Genomic DNA, 20,513 nt, shown 5'->3' on the forward strand with positions numbered 1-20,513 from the left:
TGTTATTTATTCTTAAACAACTGGGAGTCAGAATCCTTGCTGATCCTCTACAAATCACTCAGAGTTCTGGTAGATCCCCGTCTGTCTTCTGCCCACTCCTTCTAGACTGTTCCTCTGCTTCTTGGTCCTGAATAGGCGTCAAGATGCTCCAGTGGTTTCCATTTAAAATATTCCAGTATTTTTGTTATGCACATAAATACCTTAAATTTTGTTTATTACTTTTTAAAAACGTCAAAAGCTATCAAGAACATTAATTCCTGCATGCACAACCTCCTCTAAGCATGTCTTAGCGACAGGACATTAATGCGAGCAAACCATGTGTTTGTGTCAATGGTGACCGTCTGCCACACAAGCAACTTTCGTTTAGCGAGCGGGATTTGTTGACTTGGGAGAAGCAGGAGTTTGCATTGCAACAATCCTGCTGCAGCCGGGACCTGAAAAGCGGATTCAGCCTTCGTCCGATGCCCGCGAGCGTCTCTGCAGCTCTTACGAAGGCGTGAGTCAATCGCCTCCCTCCGCTTGCATAAATTCTTGTCTCGCGTGTTGAGTCTGTAAGGAGCGTTTCAGTCCTCGGCGTGCCTTTCCCTGGTAGTTTCGCCGCGCAGAAAAATGCTGCTGCGCCCGTGGTTGGGGATCCAGCTCTTGCTTTCTCTGCTGCCTGCCGCGCTTTGGTTCTGATGCGGAACAAATTGTTGAGGGCAGCAGAGCTAGCAATCTGAAGCGCAGCTTGATCGATCGCCGTGACTTGGGATTTCTGCTGCAAGTGAAGGAAGGAAGAAGCTCCTCTCGAGACAACTTGCTCGGTGGGCAGCACGAAAACGCACACAAAAGCCCACCGGGGGCGCGCGCCGGGCTTGGAACCTGTAAACTTCCCATTTTCCACTCGCTGAGGAAAAAAAGCGGGAAGCAGAGATACAGCCGCGCGGGCGGGGCGCGTGAGGAAAACTGCCAATTCTTTTTAACCAGTGAGGCTGTTTTTCTGGCATACGGCCACCCAGCGCCCTTTTAGCCGCGCGTGGGGGTCAGGCGAAGGGGGGAACCAACACACCGCGGCGTTTTCCCGTCAGTCGCCTAACGGAGCGGCGCGCGTTTTTGCAAGAGGCGGGAGGAGCCAAGGCCGGCTTCCCTCCCTCCCTTCCAGTCATTTGCCCGGGGTATCCCAGGCGACTCCCGCTTCGCCGGAGCAGCACGCTGCCAGCCTGCCTGCCTGTGGCAGATCTCCCTCACAGCTTGGCGTTCACGCTCGCGCCTCGAGAGAGAGAGAGAGAGAGAGAGAGAGAAGATTCTGGCGCCTTTTCCCACTTGTGCCCCCCCCCCGCCGCTTTCTGCCTTTGCTTGCGGCTCCTGCGGTCTGGAGCGCGCGCGGCGCTTTCCCTGCTCCTCCTTCTCCCTGGAGCGCCTCGTGCAAGGGCTGCTGTGCCTGAGGAGAAAGCGACCTCACACACTCTCGCCTTGCACCGGGCGCCGCCCGCCTTAGGGGAGCGGGTGAGGGTGGGGGGTTGTTTTGGGGAGGAACGGAGAAGGACTCCCTCTCAGCCTCTGGGCAACAGCAGCAAGAGGCAGGTACCAGCGGCGGCGGCGGCTGCTGTGCTGGGCATCGCCAGGTGCCGCTGCTGGCGCTGGCCTGGGGGGGCCGCTGTGCTGCATTGCAGGGCAAGCGCCTCCTCCCCCGCCCGCCCGCCTCCCCCCTTCCCTCTGTTCCCTCCCCGGAGGGAGCAGGGCTATCTGGGCCGGGCAGCAGAGCTGTCCCTGGGCAGGAATGTCCCTGCACGCCCAGATAATGTTATTTATATCGCCGGCTGGCAGGGCGGCTCCGCTCAGCGCTCCCAGGACCACCCGGGCCCCCGCGGGTCTCTGTCTCACCGCCGCCCCGCGCTCTGTGCTGCTGGTGCCCCAGGCAGGTGAGTCTGACCAGGGAGAGACGCCGCTTGGCACCTGGAGCGCACGGCGAGGGATGGAGTCGGGCAGGTGGTGGCTCGGGCTGCTGGAGGAGGAGGAGGTGGGGAGGGGGAGGTCGCGATGTCGCAGTCATCTGCCGCCCCAAGCAGGCGGGGTTCTTATAAGAGCGAACGGATGTTGTGGCGATGAGGAACACCGAGGGGTGAATTAAGAGAGGGGAAGGCTTGCAGTTCCTTATTGCCGCCGCCCCCCACCTTCTCCGAGGCTGACAGCCAGGGGGTTGGCGTTGGCCCACTGAGAAGAGAAGTTAAGATTCTCGGCTGCCCCCTAGATCCGAGCCAAGGTTGCTGACGGGAAAGGCGCGGGAGCGATGGGGCTGAGGAGAAGGCAAAGTTAGGAGTTTGCGTGTGCGTGTGAATCTGCCTCTTACAAGATTTTGGAACTGTCCCATTCCCAGCAGCGCACCTGGAAGTGGAATCTCGAAAGGGAGCCTTTGTGGTGGGTAACCTTTCCCAGACACCTAACCATGTCTCCTTCTCCCACACACTGTTATGTTAGGGGTGTCGATGTCGGGACTTGGGAGACAGCATGCCTGCTTGAATTCTGCTGTGCTCCTACCGTTCCCCCCTGCAAGGTGTTTTGTGCCTTCAAGACAATAAATGTCTTGTGCTACAAGACTTTGTTGCTTTTGCTGCGTACAGTAGAATAAGAGGTCCGCCCCCTCCCGGATTTGCCTCTTGCACACTTGCCCCCTGGAACCTGTTTGGACGTGTGATTTATAGCTTCCTTTTGTATAAATGTATGTCCCAAACCTGGAAAGGAGCACTAGGTGATGCAATATTATATTGTCCCACACATTTGTAATACTCAGTTAATGGGATTCAGCATTGGAGCATCTCTGTTTTGAGGAGATCCTATGATAGAGGAGATGTGTGGGTCGCATGGGTTGATGTAAGCAAGTTGTAGTAGCTTTGTATCATTTGTTGGGTGCAGACAAGACATTGTTTTATGTTGTATATATGGCTTTTTTCAGTCATTCAATTTTAGAAAAAGTGTGTTTTTACAGGAGTAAAGACAAGGTAAGGACAGAGCCTTCTGTGCTGATGTTACATAAAACCAGTAACGATTAACCTGTATTTTTTTTGCACAGGGCAGGACTCTCCCTTTAACTTCTTACCTAAATTGCGAGCTAACATTTCATGTGCTGGATTTTTTAGCCCCATAATTTGTTTGTCCTCACAATAAGCATGTGTAAGCAAACTGAAGTTGCAAGTTATGTCCCTCCACATTCTACAGAAATCATTCTATAGCTCATACATTCTGTCACAAGGACATAGCAAAGATGTCATGAACCAAATCTGATTTTAAAGTTTTTGCCATTTTTCTAGATTTTTTAAAAATGCACTTTGTTACGTCACTGCTTTGTAGAAAAACCTCAGTCAAGTGGCATATAAATATTATGAGAGAAATAAATAAAGAGATGCAGGAGGCTGAAGCCTTAAACGTCATCTTGTGATCTGCATTGTTTATGTGGGTTAATGTGGTTGCTGTACCTACCTATCTATATAGATGTGGGCTTGTTTGTTCAGAACAGCTCTAGGCTTCAGTTTGGCACCTTCAGTGTTCAGAACAGCAGAGGCTTGAAACCGACAAATAATGGACGAAGAGTATTTTACTTGCTTGGCCTGCAGGGGAACCTTGGGCTGCAACTTTTGTCTGCTCATATTTATTGGTGTGACAAATACAGTTAGTGTAGACTATAAGACTGTATCAGTTTAGATGCCAAGCAGTTCTCAGTCTGCAAATGGTATGGTATTGCAATTCCTATTTCTTAATATAGTCATCTGTCACCCTAGGATTGCCTTCCTTCTTTCTTTTAAGTAAAGGTAATTAGAAAATAATAATAATAATAACTATTGATATAAATAATGGTATACCTGTGGTTATAAATAATGTCTGCAAAACTTTGAATATGAGAGAATTGTGTGATACGCTTTGTGGATGTCTCAGGGATTTCACTGTGCATTTTTACTTTGAAGTAATTGCAGGGAACAAGTTTAGGATTGCAGCCTTGGACTGTGATGTCATAGGGGAAATCATCAGTGACATTGAGGAGGACTTGTTCCCATCTAAATGTGATTGGGGAGAAGAGTTTGGGCATACACCATTTAATGCATTGTGTTAATTGAGCTTCTGCTTGTTATTTCTGTGGTGTGTGTGTGTGTGTGTGTCTGTGTGTGTGTGTGTGTGTACAATTCATAACCACATACAAAATAATCTGTAAAAGCAGGGATGAACAAAGTCTTTCTGCCTGCCTGCCTGCCTGCCTGGCTGCCTGCCTATTAGCATTAACTCTCAGTTTTATGGCTGCATTATATAGGTATCCTTTTTGCAACACACACACACACACACACACACACACACACTCTTTTTATACCTATTCATTATCTGTGGTCAGAGTCAAAAATTATTGTTATCACAAAACTTATAAAATAAATATCTTGTCTGGGACTTAGTCAAATATCTATACTGAAAAGGGCAATGTAAGTGTTTCTCTCCCAGTCTCCAAAAACATGTTTCTTCTGTTGAGGGTGGAAAGGTCCAGTAGCAAGGCTGTTGCTATTTTCCCCCTATCTGTACTGATAAAGAAAAAGGTTTGTGTGATATTCAGTGCCTGATTTATGTATAATCTACACTATCTGTCTGTGGAAAAGACAACTGTTATTGTTTGGTAATACGTTAAAAAACCCCGATTTGACTCCTTGCTATCTCTGCAAATTGTGCATCTTCTCCGATGTGTCAGAAATTAGAGAAGGGGTAGAAATATAGAGACAAAAGATATGGGACTTACAAAAAAATACCCTTGCTTTTCTTAGCCTAAATATCTGTTAACCGTTGCGGGCTGTGCTATTATTAGCTTTCTCTCTCTCTCTCTTGTACCAACCAATTGTGTATAATGTGCCTAAAAACATCCTATTCTTAGTTCTTATGCTTTGTTCTTCATTGTGTTGTATCTGCAGTCTCTCTACAAGCCATTCGCAGTGCCCAGATCAACCTCCTTCGCCAGCCCATCTTGCGCTCCCTCCACAGTAAGCATCAAATCTGCCTGTGATCCCATCTGTCTTGTGGCACTGCCTAAATAGGCTACGTCAAAATTAGCCTGGGAATTTTTTCATCCATATTTTCTGCTTTTCCATTTGTGCCACCATTGTTTGTGTATAATCTAAAGGACTGACACACAACTGCCCTGTGCCAGACATGGTGTTGGGCTGACACTATCCATGGCCCCTTGCAAATGGCAGGCACATCAGGAGTTGAGCAATCACACTGCCTTGCTTCTTCCAGTGGTGCTGCTGTAACTGGGATGTGGAGCAATTTTGACAAATTCTGTGGCATTCTTTCCCTGACTGGTGGCTGTTGTGATTGGAGGGAGTTATTGGTATTAGAAGATTGAGATGGGACTAAGGTCTATTTCGTATGTGGCTTATCCTCTACTCAGGAGAAAATGCTCCATATAAAGTATCCTTAAATAAGAAAGTACTCAGGTATGTAGGTTAGGGTTGGTCAGCAGCATCACATTCTCAAATAAGATAGGGAGCTGCTTTATATCAGGACAGACTATTTGTCCGTCTGGTTCAGCATAGGCTGCAGTGACTCTCAAGGGCTTCAGGCAGACTCTGCCACCTGAGGTTTCTTAACAGAAGATTTCAGGGATTGTACCTGGAGATCATCTGCAGGCAAAGCATGTGTCCTTCCCATTGAGTTGTGGTTCCTCCCCTTCCTTTAGGAAGCTCAGTGCAATGCATATAGTTTACTACCATATCAGTCTAAACCCATATTGGTTGGATACCAACTCATATCAGCTTTTTGAGGGGAGGAATCGGCTTGCTTTTTTATTTTTTATATTGTACTGAGCATGTTGAAACTCTTGTAAGGCCTGTCTAGTCTAGTCTTGTCTCATACGTTAGCCTTGAGCTGCCATGCAACCATCTATCAAGGAACTATTTCCCCAAAGTTGGAGATGACTGGTATGCTAATATAATAGTATGTTTCATACAAGTAGATGCGATTTGCGTCTGTTCTGTTTTATGTCACCTTGGCAAATATTTCCTGAACCGGGACATGAAAGGATATACTTATGGCTTTCCTTTGATTTTGTTATGACTTAAGTTTGTATGTTATTGATGGTGGTAGCGGTGAGGAAATCACATTTGTTGCTATAATATTACTCAATAAATACATTATTTTACTGAACTATTCTGAATACTGTTTTTCATAAGTTAGAGAACAATCTAGATTAAATAATTAGAAGTTACTATGCAGTTTGATTCCCAGGCTAGCCCTGAAAAGCAATGAAGGAACTGAACCTGAATTTGACAGACTATGTCACTGTTTCCCCAGCTGGACGTTCTTGCAAGTAGGTGTTCTTTTCATATGGAATGCATCAACTTGTGAAATGTTGTTAACACAGGGGGGAAAAATCTGGAGGAAATGCGTTTTCAGACCAAATACAGGTCCTAGCCAATATGTTTTATACTGAAATTAGCTGGAGAATATGCCAACTCTGGTTGAAGAGTCGCATCTGGATATGGCTTGGTCTGCTCAGGTTGTTTTCTTTTGTCTCCTGATCTTAGGGTTCAGGAGACTGGCCCTAAAACCTTATGTTTCCATACTGATCCATGTGCTGGAGCCTACTGTCTAAGCTGAAACTCCTTTACAGAGGCTACAGTGTGAACTTTTACTGAAACTGTGAAATGGCTGGGCAAATAATATGTTACCTTTTCTTCTGCTTTCAAAGAAGAATTGTACAAAAGGATTGTGAGGCTATATTGTTTGAAATTTTGAATTCTTAGTGAGTTGATACAAGTGGTCTGAACCCAGTCCAACATATTTAGTGTGATAAAGCAAGAAGCCCTTCATTATTGGCTCACTGTTGTACAGTATTTGGTTTTTAAAGTTGCCCAATCTGATGCTAGCCAACACATCCATTCCTTTAAGTGCTGTGTGCTTTTTCTTACTGGAGAATCCACACCTGATTCACTCTGTCCATTGTAGAGCTGTTTTGGCATTCAGTGGTATGTGAAATAATAATAATCTTAAAAGCAGGGGAGCCCTTTCCAGCATGGGCCAAACTCTATGTAATGAGTTCTCTCCTTTAATAATAATAATAAAAATACAGTTAGATTATTATCAGAGCAATAAACATATTCTACAACAAACTTGGGGTACCCCATCCGAACATAGGAAGCTGCCTTATGCCAAGTCAGACTATCACTCCATATAGCTCATTACTGTCTACCCTGATTGGCAGCGGCTGCCCAAGGTTTCAGACACTCCAAACCTTAACTGGAGATTTAACATGGGACCATCTGTGCAGTGGCGTAGCATGGGGGGTGCAGGGGGGGGCCGGCCGCACCGGGCGCAACATCTGGGGGTTAGAGTTAGGGGGCGCAAATCCACGGGTTAGGGGGTGCAAATCCACGGGTTAGGGGGCGCAAATTACTTGCCTTGCCCCGGGTGCTGACAACCCACGCTACGCCACTGCATCTGTGTGCAAAGTGTTCCCTCTGAGCTGGAGCCTTTCCCTGAGTCATCAACATGGATGGGAGCCCTGTGGTTGGAACTCTCTCCTTTTTTTCTTGAAAAGAAAATGAGTTTTTGTGGTTGTAACAAAAGGAGAGAAGGCTAGGAAGAACAGCTGGCAACCTTCCTTGCGTAACTGCTGCATAACAGCCAATTGTTGGCCAATTGTCTCTTAATTTCCCAATAGTTGCTGCCCCCACTGCTCTGTTTTAGACTTACAGCTCCACATGGGAGGGAAACCTGGGGTGCTCAAAGAAGTATTGGTGCCTGCTGTCCTGAGACAAACACCCTGTATTTCCGAGCCAGTTCCCTCTGTTAGCATCCACATCCAACTGCCTCTCCATGAAACCCCACTCTTCTTCCCTAGTAGCACATATGGGAAATTACCAGAATAACTGTGTTTGGCAAAACCACACTTCAAACCCCAGCAGCCAAATTACATTAGACTTTTTATTAAGAATAAACAAGAGAAGGTAAGAAGACAATTGGACAAAACAGAATGAAAACAAATGGAGCTGGGTGACTCAAGCCTGTCTGCTTCTATGTGAATTACTCACAACAAGGTGTTTTCATCTTCTCAAGAGTAAAGCTGTAAGGAAAGCCAGTTGCAGGTTTTCCAAGGATCACTGGGGGATCAAATGTACCCCTGATCTGGAAGGGATGCCTCATGCATTGTCTTCAGTGGCACCTGCTCCTTTTGATTAATCTGCACCCATGTGATATTTGGAAGGTACCTAGTGTGACACCTTTGGGGGGGGGTTGTTGGTAGACATTGGAGCAGGCATAGATGGCTATCTCTTGGTAGAAATCTGTCCTGAGCTTTTCCAAATTTCTTGCCAGACCATACTTTTCAAGAGGTTGATGGATTCAGGAGCTAGCAGTATACGTGCTGGCCTTACTTGAGGAAAATGGAGGGGAGAATGACCAGTGGCAAGATTAGGACTTCAGTTTGTGTGTGTGCTGCAGCCCCAATCCAAATTTCCCTCTGAAAGTGCTGTTGGGTGCAAAGAGGAAGCCTTAACAAGTACACAGTGTTCATATGTTTCCCTCTTTATAGTCAATAGCATTATTAGGAAGAGATTAGAATAAATACAGGTTCAAATAGTTACCGTATGTTTCGCTCTATAAGACGCACCAGACCACAAGACGCACCTAGTTTTTGGAGGAGGAAAACAAGAAAAAAAATATTCTGAATCTCAGAAGCCAGAACAGCAAGAGGGATCGCTACGCAGTGAAAGCAGCAATCCCTCTTGCTGTTCTGGCTTCTGGGATAGCTGCGCAACCTGCACTCACTTCATAAGACGCACACACATTTCCCCTTACTTTTTGGGAGGGAAAAAGTGAGTCTTGTAGAGCAAAAAATACGGTAGATCCCTTCCCCCCTACCACATCCCAAATCCAAATTGCCCCACACCCTGTGACTACTTTTTAAGAAATGGGGGGGGGGGTTTGAGGGAAACTCCAGCCACAGAATCCTCATGTATCATAATATACATATTTTAACTGCTAGCTTTCATGAGCCTTGTGTCAGATTTCTAATCTGTAAGCACTAGATGTCACTTCCCTCGGTAGAACTTGAGTACAGAAAACACACATTAACCTCATCAATGGGCTGAGCTTCCTAATGGAGCCCAGCACAACTTGTGTTCCATAAGGTCAAACACAACCCACCAGCCTTGAATTGTGTCCTGCCAAATGATTGGCAACACTCCTCTTCCACATCCCCAGACAGGCTGCAAAAACAGGTGGTTTACTGCTTCTGGTGGGATGGCATACATAGATATTGAGTTGTGTCAGTGTGTGGTTTGATGGGTCATAGATTAATCCAATTTACTATATATATGAGAGAGAAAAGTGGTTTTGCACTGGACAGGCAAAATAAAGGTTTTTTTTTTCATTTGCTGTTGTCAGACTTAACTATTGTAGTGCCTCTTCTGTAATGTCTCCAGTTTTCCAGTTTCTTTTAAATGTGGAACACAGAACTCTGTGCAATATTTTAGAAGGAATCTTGCCACTGCTGTAAACAATTAACAGGGGTAAATTGTTTTATGGTCTCATTACTCGATGGTAATACAACCAGAGACCACATTAGTCTCTTTGGCTATACCACATCATTGGAAACTTGCATTAAATTGCTTGTCCACTGTAAAATCATTTGAAGAATTACCTCTGGTGTTGTAAATTCCCAGATGCTACCCTTCCTTAATTAATCATCTTTGTGGATCTTATTGATGATTTGCTGCAACACAACTATGTCGTTTTGCAGGTTTTTGTTTGTGCGTATGTGTGCACACATGATTCTCTTAACTGTTATGTCTAGCCTAATAAAGAGACTAATGGAAAGGTAAATCTTAAATTCTTAATCTTCAGTCATGCCTCATAAGGCGAATTTGGTGTAGCATTTTCGATCTTGAAACAGGTTTTGAATTCATGGGAATCAAAATTTATTCTTTTTAAATGCAGCTCCTCTGGGTAAGGATTGTTTTGGCATTACTTAGCAATATCCCCAAAGGGTTCACAATATGGAGCTTCTGTTCTCTTCATGGGTTCCTCTCATAGAGTGATTTTTTTAAAGCTACATTTCTATCAGCGTTACCTATCTGTTCTCATACCATACATGAACGTGAATTTGAAGGTCTCTTCTGAAAGCAGAAGCACTCTTTCTAGCCTTAATGAAGAACATGGCATGAGATCAGAAGTCTGTGTGACTTTGCACAAGCTCTTTCTTCAGACCTTGTTACGGCTCACTGTAGAGTTTACATCTTGTATTCTTCACCATGTTGCTCATACTGTAACAGAACCCTCAATACATTGCGGCCCTACACCGTGAGGAGTCTGCTAGCACTTGTTCAACAGCTTTCAGAACACCACTATCAATATTTTCTCCTTCTGCTCATGGTTCTTTGGACCCAAAGTATATGTTTCTTTCAAAGACAAATCCAGGAGCAATTTTTGAAATATTCAGTTTCAAATTAAATTCTGCAGCAGAGTTGCAAGTTAAAAGTTTTATAAGTCATATTAGTTTGCATAATTTATTTTGAACATAGAAGTTTAATTCCTTTACAGAATTGAGATATGTTATTTTGTATGTTGAGTATTCATCCTGAATCATTTATGGGAGGTTAAATTACATTGCATCAAAGCAAGTGTGATACCACATGCTGTGAAGTTAGGGATTTTTAAATAATAAAAATCCTTCTATTAAATTGTAGCTCACCTCACGCCAAAGGTTCACAGCAGGTAGCAATATATAAAAGTAAAAATAGGTTTATAAAACCATCCAATTAAATCAAGTAGCTACCTTCGCTGACTAGTCTAACCCTTGACTATCTCAAATGAGCTGATACTAAGAACGAAAGAAAAACACTATTCTTGAAAGAACCAGACTTGGATTTTCTTTTTCAGAAGAAGTTGAAGAGCAGCCACCCAAAATGCCACTTGATGTGCTCTTGCAATTCTAGCTTAGTATACAGGTGGTAAACCTAGGAGGTGTGTTTGACTGATTTTAAAAATCATAGTGAGACATCGGGGTGGAGTTTTTGAGCATACCGACACCGGCCTAGGTCTCACCAGTTGTCCGTATCATTCTGTGCTATGGAATCTGTTGACCTTGATGCATGTGGACCCTAAATTAAAAGAAGACAGGCACACTTGACTCCAGGAATGGAATTCTAGCCTCTCCGAAAGAGATTTGGACATGTAATATAAATTATGAGAGATGGCAGCACTGAAATTTGTGAGACGGTTGTGTGTGTAAGGGGAAATTTCCAAGGCATTTTGTGTATGTGTGTGAGAGATGCTGTTTTGTTTTATGTAACTCATCTATTTTTAGTGTAAGATGTATGCGGAGCATTTGTGTTTGTTCCACGCTGTTGCAGATTAATTGACACAGGACACTCCAGTCGGTGTGCCTTTTTGGAATGTACTGTATGTAGGTTAGAATTACAATATCCGCTTTGCAGTTTGTTTGCTCCTGAGAAACTGTTTTGTGTATTAACAGGTCTTAGCCCAATGCTTCCTTTGCTCACTACTCCTGCAGCTCAAGAGGGATTATTTGCTAAATTACTGCTCCCCTTGGCTTTACTTTGCAGTAGGGCAGTGTCACTGCCATGATGGATGAGTTAATATAGTCAGGAAAAATTAACTGATTTTTAATAGGACAGGGGAGAGCTTAGTAGTTCAGAGGAGTTTTGAGACTGCCTTTGTTTCATCCAACCGTTCACTGTGGATTAATTGCTTTATCTATGTTCCTGCTTGCCCTGTCTGACCAAGCTCTGTGTCTGTTAATTAATTTGTTTGTTTCATTTGTAACCTTTCCTTCCTCCAAGGAGCTCTGAGTGGCATTTTTAAAACTTTGAACTGCCCGCTGATTTTGGTTGAAAAGAGACTTGCCCAAGGCCACCTAGGGAGCTTGATAGCTGAGCAGAGATGAGAATAATACTCTAGTCACTTTTCTGCACTTCCTTTTGGCTGAAAGGAGAGGGAGCCCTGTACTCCAGAGGAGATGATGGTCTAATAGTGCATTTATATTGATGTAGTAAATGTAGCATGTGGCTTTGATATGAAACTACACAAATGCAAAGAGGGAGAGATGGCAGCACCAAACAGCATGACAGCACTTCTAGACCAGTGCCTGCCAAATTTAAAGACACAAGCTCTGCAGGACGACATAGTCTTAATTAATTCCCAACTTAATTTTGTTCAATAAAACTTTTAATTCCAGATGGGAGTCAAATGTGCCCCTTGGGGTGTAAGTGCCTATAGTATAGCATGTGGTGTTATAGAATTCTGTTACACATGCACACAGAAACTCTGCTACAACGAGCTTTCTGCCCAGCACGATCCCAGAAGCTATAAATCGCTGTGAATGACAATAATGCACAGTGCAATCCTATGCAGAAATCCTATACAGTCAGAGTAAGCTTCATTCAGTGAAGCAGGCCATACTCCCAGGTAAATAGGTATACAGTGCAAATCCTATACTATTCAGAAACTCTGTGGAACTTTCTTCCAGATAAGTGTGTGTAGGATTTCGGGCACACTTCCTTGCTTTGTTCATCTTTAAGTATTTTTCCGTATTCTCACCTAAAAATGGAGTGTCCTTGTTATACAATTCAAAGGCTGCTTCCAAGACTGGTATGATTGGAGTTAGCTAGTAATTCTCTTCCATTTGTGCAAAGAAAGTGTAGAAGCAAGAGCTACATAACATCATTGGACAATTATAAGACAGTATAAGATCGGGAAAAGGGTTGCACTTTACAGCTGAACTGAATCATCTTATCACAGTGAGCACAAAAGGTGCTTGGAATTCATTTTTCTTTTTAATGAGTCCATATACTAATCCCCATAAAATAATGTCATTGTATACAGGTTGCATTTTCCATCTGAGGCTGTCTGAAGTTGCTTTTTAAAAAAAATCTTTTGTAGAAAAGAAATGTTTTTCAGACCTTTGAGCTCAAATGTATTAAAAGTGGCACCACTTAAATTTAGCCAGGTTTTCTCTCTCAGAAAGAAAGACCAAAACTTTAATGTCTCTTTTGAGAAGCAGGTCCATAAACTGCTTTCATGCAATAGAAAAAGTGTGACACATGTATGAACCAATCTTCCAAACCCCATTTTTCTTTCATTGTGAGAGCTACTCTTTCTAGTGGTACAAACAGGCTGTACCAGCAGAGAATGACAATCAGTTAGTGTGGTTGAGATCCTGTTTAGCCATTTTGTAGCTCTTGAGCCCAATCAGTTATTTAAAGATTTGTCTTTAAAAATAAATAAATAAAAAACTAAAATCCCACTCTCCAGCCAAAACTGACTACCAGGACAGCTTCCAGATCACTATAAACAAGGCTGTTTATACCCTTATGTGTAGAGCCTAAAATGGCACAAAGTGAAAATGGATTGTGAGGGAAGAGGAAATAATCAAACACTGGTGAAAGTTCTTAGTTACAAGTTCTTCTAATGACCCACTGGGTTGGAAAGGTTTCAAATCTTAAAATGCACACAAACAAAAATTGCGATATAAGGCCTCCATCTGAAAGCCAGGGCCTATGAAGAACCTAAAGTCCTTTCTGGCTTAAACCTCTTTGAACTCATCAGCTGCTCAGATAAGCCCAAATATCAGTGTTGTGTAGTGGTTAAGAGCTGTAGACTCGTAATCTGGTGAACCGGGTTCGTGTCTCTGCTCCTCCACATGCAGCTGCTGGGTGACCTTGAGCTAGTCACACTTCAAAGTCTCTCAGCCTCACTCACCTCACACAGAGTGTTTGTTGTGGGGGAGGAAGGGAAAGGAGAATGTTAGCCGCTTTGAGACTCCTTCGGGTAGTGATAAAAACGGAAACGGGATATCAAATCCAAACTCTTCTCTTCTTCTAAAGCATGAACCAATTTATAAGACAATTCTTAAGAAGATGGCAGAAATCTATTGAATCCCAACTCTCAATAAAATGTATTTTAAAATATACAAGCATTCATTCATTTTAAAGCAAAAGAAATGAGTATTTGCACTAAGTGGTAAAGAAAACAAAAGAATGAATGTTCTGCACCATCACTAGCCATCCTAGGGCAATTTAACATGCACAGCTCAAATGATTTACGCTTTCATAATGAAATTAATAATTTTGTATTTCAGTGTTAACAACAAACATATGTTTGAATAATGAGATCCAGCCAAGTGTTGTTGCTCCAGATCCGGAAGACTGGATCTGCTTTTGCAGCAATGAAGTAGCTCAGCCTTGAAATTTATGTAGGAGCTGGAGGCTCACCCTTTCCAGGCTCTTAGGCCATGATCCATGCAGGTGATTCCATGTAATGTCTCAGGCAATTATATGGGCACTTTGGCAGCAGTATTTCTGAAGTTCCTGCCTAGCTCACTATCTTCTCTGTTCCTGTGGACCTTGGGGGAGATGGTGGGCGAGTCTGAGAGCTGTGTAGTAATCCAGGCAGTGTTGTGGGGAGGACATCCAGTCAGGGATGTCCCAATTCAGTGGCTCCCCAGGATCATCAGCATTGTAGAGATCTGCTCCCCAGCTGAAGAGACCTTCGTATGAGCTCTGTTCAGAGTTGAACCCTGACACTACTTTAAGAAAATCAGGTGCCTGTTGTGATATAAGAAAAGACACAAAGCTTGCGTCTTGCAGATTTTGTTCTATTTTACTCTTTTGTCAGATTTTGACATTCTACTCAGGTTATTGTTCGGAAATGATTTTGAAATAGTTTTGTGATTTGCATAATCACTTAAGTCGACTTCATTATTATTATTTTTACCTAAAAGACTTTAACCCACTTTCTTAGGTTATGATTTCTAAAGAACCTCAAGATTGGCATAATAACTTGTATCTTTTTAAAAAATTTATTTAATAGAATTTTTATTTAAATCTATTAAATAAATAAAAAGCCTGGGAATGTACAGATACTCTGTCTACTTATCTCTAGCTCCTGTAAACATAATATGATAATGTAAAAATGTGGGGAAGGGAATGCCCTTCATAGAGAGCAATAGACGCTTCATATGTTGCTGGCTATTCAAAGAAACAGCTGTCTTGTATCAGAAAGTTAGTTTCTATACACAAGGCATTTCTCAAGGACAAGAATGTGTGTACTAGAATTGTTGTCATGCCAAATGGTAAAACCAACACTTCTCTGTGTGTCTGTTTTTTTGCATGGAATCTAGTCCATGGTCTGCACTCTAAACAATGAAAGGATTTGTGAGCTTCGCACACATCAAATTGGCATGCCTGACACCTGCAAGGGTTGTGCCAGTTACCATTCTGTTTACTGCTAGCCCAAATATACTAAAAGAATCTTAAGAATTATTAAGTAGGGAGGCATTATCAAAAGGTAAACTAGTACAGTGGTACCTCGGGCTAAGAACTTAATTTGTTCTGGAGGTCCATTCTTAACCTGAAACTGTTCTTAACCTGAAGCACCACTTTAGCTAATGGGGCCTCCCGCTGCTGCTGCGCCGCTGGAGCACAATTTCTGTTCTCATCCTGAAGCAAAGTTCTTAACCTGAGGTACTATTTCTGGGTTAGCGGAGTCTGTAACCTGAAGCATATGTAACCTGAAGCTTATGTAACACAAGGTACCACTGTATCTTGGTTACTGGGCATATTTATTAATTAATTGTAAGGATACCTTCAAGTTGGCATCTGTGATATATAAGAATATATACCGTATTTACTCAAATGTAATGCACACTTTTTTGGCTAAATGACATCGTGAAAATTAGGGTGCACGTTAGATTTGATGCCGCATTTACATTTGCCAGCAAATACTTTATTGGTTTCATGAGGTGCACATTAGATTCAAGGGCACATTAGATTCGCTTTAAAACTGTATTTCTTAACATACAGGGAAGCAGTGGGATATGCATCTTAGCATACATGGCTATTGAGACTAAGTTTCCATGGGTGGAATAAGATATGGCAGACGGTGGTATGTTCAAGGAGAAGGTTTATGGTGCCTCATTACTACTAGCTTTGACTGAACTGGGAGGAAACATACATTGTATTATTAAGCTGAAGTTAACACAGTTTAAATATTTGGAGAAATGATACAATAGGTAAAGGTAAAGGGACCCCTGCCCGTATGGGTCAGTCGTGACCGACTCTAGGGTTGTGCGCTCATCTCACTCAAGAGGCCGGGAGCCGGTGCCGTCTGAGGACACTTCTGGGTCACGTGGCCAGCATGACGAAGCTGCACTGGTGAGCCAGCACCCGTGCCGCACATGGAAACGCCGTTTACCTTCCCGCTATAAAGCAGTACCTATTTATCTACTTGCACTTAGGGGTGCTTTCGAACTGTTAGGTGGGCAGGAGCTGGGACCGAACGACGGGAGCTCACCCCGCCGTGGGGATTCGAACCGCCGACCTTACGATCAGCAAGTCCTAGGCACTGAGGTTTTATCCACAGCGCCACCCGCGCCTCTGATACAATAAGTATGTTAGCGCAATTCAGGAAACAATAACAACACTCACTGCACCCACAGAAAAATACTGAGTTGTGGCCCACTTCTTAGTCATGAAGAAAAAAGAATGGACATCATTCATTTTCCTGCCCAGGAGTCAAAAGCAAGGCAAATTGCTGAGGGTTTACTATGACCACATTGTATTTAATCACAGAATCATTATTCAAAGTATTTTTAATCTATTTTTTGAGGTACATGTGTCACAAAACAAATCGCAGCATATCTGAAAGTGCTAATCCAAATATAACTGCTGCTCCAATCCAAATAGTTATAGCTGGGCAGAGGAATCCCAGGAGCGGCTGAGGGGGGTGGCACAGCACAGGGGGTCTTCTGCCACAGCCGTACTAGCCAGAGTGGAAGGGAGAGAGTGCATTAGTACAAGGACAATAATGCAAAATAAAAACTATAATATTGCTATAGCATAACACTAACAATTGAACAGTTAACAATTCATTTAAAACACAAGTAAATAAAATTAATTGAGCATAAAGCACACCAATAGGTCAGTAAATAATATTCCGTATTATCTCCAAAGTTAGTACCTAGCAATTTCCCATTTATACCAAGACCCCAAAGGCTAGAAACTCCTCTCTACAGAACCCTAGCTCCAATGGGCAGGAAGGTGGAACAACGACAGGTGGAAGTTGCCACCCTGCAGTAGTTTGCTTTCCATTTTCTACTGTGTTTGTGAGAGAGATGATGATGAGACAGAGGGAGCGTAGCAAACACTTTATTCCAGGCAGCTTTCACATCCGCTCATCTTGATTTCTTGCTACCTTCCTGTGTGCTGCCACATATCTATTGTTGAGGCTTTTTGCCTCTAGAATTATGGAATGTAGAGATTTCTGAGGGAGGTGAAGGGGTGGGGACATCTTGCTGAAGTGGCAATATTAACTTCTTTGTCAGGGGTAATTTGCTGGCTAAGGCTTTCTCAGAGTCTAGGACACAAGCTGAAGCTGCCAGCCCAACCTTGTCCCCTCCTCCAAAAATAAAGAGAACCAGCTGTCATTGAGCCAAAATGCATTTATTGTTCCCAAGGCCAAACCTGCTGTTAGTCCTCAGAGAATTGCTGACAAAAGTTAACCTGAATAATGATCTGAAGTATTTCAGAAACTAGATAGGAACATGTTTCTAGATGTTGATTCTAAAGGCCACAAGGGGATATTACAGCAGTTCTCTGCTCCCTGCTCCTGCCTAAAAACAAACCTCTGAGGTTGTATACATACACCCTTTATAACAGGACTGGCCTTGAATCAAGCATTATTGATGCAATCAAATGATAGCCGTGTAGCATGATGGTAGAGTGGCAAAAGAGAAAGTGGAGCTGTGATAGAAACCTTGAGATGGTGCAGAGACACAGTATCCAGGCGTGTGTGGTAAGTGGGGAAGAGATCAAAGGGAATGTTGCATGTCAGAACTGCTACCTCATCCAAAAGGAGCAAAGCCTCTATGGTTGCTCATTTGCACATGCCAATTTAAACATACATTTGAAAACTGCCTGTTATTTTGTAGAGTCTGTCTCTCAGGCTGTAACTCTGAGAATGTCCAAAATATCGGCACTTTTATGGGCTTTAACTTTCTGGTGCTTTGCCAAGATTGGTGTTTTATATTTGCGCTGGTATTATCAAACCACTTAGTCTCTCCCTTGCATGCTGTGGAGGCCTGGGTCAGAGCTGGTTGCTATTTATGGAATTGCATGCTGTCTGAAGATTCTGCATGAGAAACACTTAGGAACTCTGCATCAGAGAATGAGGGAAAGGGAGCCAGATGAAAGAGTTTGCATTTGTGGGCAAAAGGTAGCTGCTTCTCAGTACTTAAAACCAATACAGTATATATTGTGGCCAAAGTCTACTAACTCCTGAATCCAGGTGGGGTTATTTGGAATATTCCCAGTTGGATTGAACTAGAGCAGAGAGAGGCAGCACGATGCCCTCCAGAAGTGGTTGGACTCCAACTCCCGTCAGCTATAGGCAGGGATGATGGGAGTTGTAGTTCAACAACATCTGGAGGGCACCATTTTGGCTGCTCCTGATCTGGAGCTTGCTTGTCACTCTATGATTTTATGCATGTCATAAAAGGGTCACAGTTTGAGGAATTATTTGCACAGCTACCTATTTTCCAGGACATGGGTATAAGAACACTATTCTCCCTCAGTTCCCCTCCCCCATTTTAAAAGAAATATGAATGTTAATTTGAATTCGCATTCCAGTATTTTATGAATGGGAGCCTTGCTTCTTATCTGTGAAATAATTAGTTGCAAATGTACAAGAGTCATAAAATATTTTGTACTTCTGTTATATCAAATAAATTTCTTAGCTGCCCTGAAACAGGAGATAAGGCAGCAGGTTTTCAGTGCTTTGCTAATATGATTTTGCTGCAGTTAATAAATTTTGTAAAAACATATCCATATGTTTTTACATATGCTGTTTAGGGAAGCTTTTAATGTTTAATAGACTATTGTATTTTAATATTCTGTTGGAAGCTGCCCAGAGTGGCTGGGGAAACCCAGCCAGATGGGTGAGGTATAAATAATATATTATTATTATTATTATTATTATTATTATTATTATTATTATTATTATTATTATTTACAACTTATAAAAATTAACAAAATGACTCAGAAGCTTCATGAGCAATCTTATACTGAATATCTGCCGGCTGCAGAAACCTCACTACAGTGGGAAACACTGGATAAGCTGGTGCCATGATAAGTAAGCTAGTGAAAGGTAGAGCATCCTGACAGTGGAGCTGTTTTCCCAGTGGAAACAGGCCTGTGGAATGGCTAAAATGTGGTGGAGTTGTGACTCTGACAGTCAAGGAGCACACACGCCAGACTGCATATCCATTCAGTTCAGAGCCACATTGATATGAAACACCAAACCTGGCACAAATTTCCCTCCTTTGTTAATGACTGCCCAGCTCAGGCTGTCACAGCACAACTGGCACCATCCGTATATAGTGCCCACATGTGGAGATCATCTCAGATTATAGGGTCTGTCTGGTTGTATGTCATGTACACTTCAGCTTTGCATGGGAGAGGTTTTTTTGGGGGGGGATGAAATGAAAGGACACTTTGTATGCAAAGAGAGCGCTTTGTACAAAACTACTGTATAAGATTTATTTTGGGTTGGGGGAAAGGTAATGGGTCAAATTCAGCTAATGTGTTCTGCTAGCGGGAGCTTTGAGCAAGCAATCTTCTGTGGATTTGGCTGCACTTCCGGCTGCTGCTTAGCCTTTTGTGTATCTTGCATACTGATAATATAGTGATGTGATGGATATGCTCCAGCTTTCTCCCACTTGAGTTGATTTTCCTCCATGTCCATGTTGTATGCAGACATTGCCCTGATTAATGGATAGTGTTATTGTTATTATTTATTAAATTTGTATAGCACCTTTCATCTGAAGAGAACACAAAATACATAACAAAAAGAACAAAATTGAACCAATAACCTTCCCCCTAGCCTACATACATACATGGGGGAGAGCATTCCACAAACAGGGAGCCAACACAGAAAAGGCCCCTTCTTGTGTTGCTAGTCTCTAGACCTCTAGTAGAGGAAACACATGAAGAAGTGCTTCAGATGATGATCACAGGGTTTGGGTTGGTTCATATGAGCAGAGGTGGTCCTTGAGGTATTGTGGTCCTGAGCCCCTTAAGGCTTTATAGGTCAGAACCAGCACTTTGAATTGAGCCTGGAAATTGATTGGCAGCCAGTGCAGTCAGGCAAGTATCGCTGAGATATGCTCCAACTGACTTGCCCTGGTGAGCAACCTGACAACGTGGACATGCCTGTAATTTTTACATTTTTAAATATATTTTACATGTTATATGTTTGTCTCTTTTCTTCCATGTCTGAGCACACATTTGATGCAGTATTCATTCCACCAGAGCAAGGGTGCTGCATCTTCCTCCCAATCATAATTTGAGTTATGGTTGTATACTCATTATGTGAAATAAGTCTTCAGTATTTTTTGCCTGCCCTGGAACCTCAGGGTGAATAATATTAATAATAACAATTTCCTATTTTGATCTATAAGAAAATATTCCTCTGCAATTAGAATGCTGTCT

At 42.9% G+C, this 20,513-nt stretch overlaps 1 protein-coding gene across 24 annotated transcripts in view; it reads left to right on the forward strand.

Annotated features, from left to right (window-relative positions):
* The first annotated feature begins 558 nt into the window (after positions 1–558).
* The window catches only part of SPTB (spectrin beta, erythrocytic), a 99,235-nt gene continuing 79,280 nt past the window's right edge, over positions 559–20,513 (forward strand). For 2 of the 24 annotated variants that reach the window (XM_083463846.1, XM_083463835.1), the window contains exons 1-2: positions 1,690–1,901; positions 4,920–4,988. The gene's annotated coding sequence lies outside the window, so the exon portion shown is untranslated. Of the gene's footprint in view, positions 1,016–1,645; positions 1,969–2,282; positions 2,398–4,919; positions 5,043–20,513 lie in introns of those variants that run through there. The other 22 variants (XM_083463850.1, XM_083463840.1, XM_083463838.1 and 19 more) reach the window with 18 other exon arrangements.

This window comes from Podarcis liolepis (genome assembly GCF_965112155.1).
Source record: "Podarcis liolepis genome assembly, chromosome: 1".
NCBI classification, from domain to species: Eukaryota; Metazoa; Chordata; class Lepidosauria; order Squamata; family Lacertidae; genus Podarcis; species Podarcis liolepis.